The sequence below is a fragment of the Cystoisospora suis genome (assembly GCF_002600585.1).
Source record: "Cystoisospora suis strain Wien I chromosome Unknown contig_4661, whole genome shotgun sequence".
Lineage (NCBI taxonomy): Eukaryota > Apicomplexa > Conoidasida > Eucoccidiorida > Sarcocystidae > Cystoisospora > Cystoisospora suis.
The window spans coordinates 1-347 of NW_027157453.1; positions in this window are offsets into that span (position 1 = coordinate 1).

Here is a 347-nt window from a genome sequence, read left to right on the forward strand (position 1 = left end):
AGATTAATGATAGATAGATAGTCGGCTCGTATTGTTTATCCATCTCCGTTCAAGTAAAAGTCAACTGATATTAATGTTTTTCTTTTTCTAGGTATCTCCCTCTCTTTTCGTTTGATCTCTTCTTTTTTCTTGTTGCCTGGTTTGTGTAGCACGAGGAAAGTCTGAGCACGTTTCGTGGTATGAGTGAGGGTGACGAGAAAAGGGATGTTGAGGAGGGAAGTAGATGTTGGCACTTTGTGTTTATACCATCATTCATTTTGAGGTGTATATACATCTCAATACAACATGTGCTTCTTATGACTTGAGGTGTATATACACTCCCATACAACATGTGCTTCTTATGACTT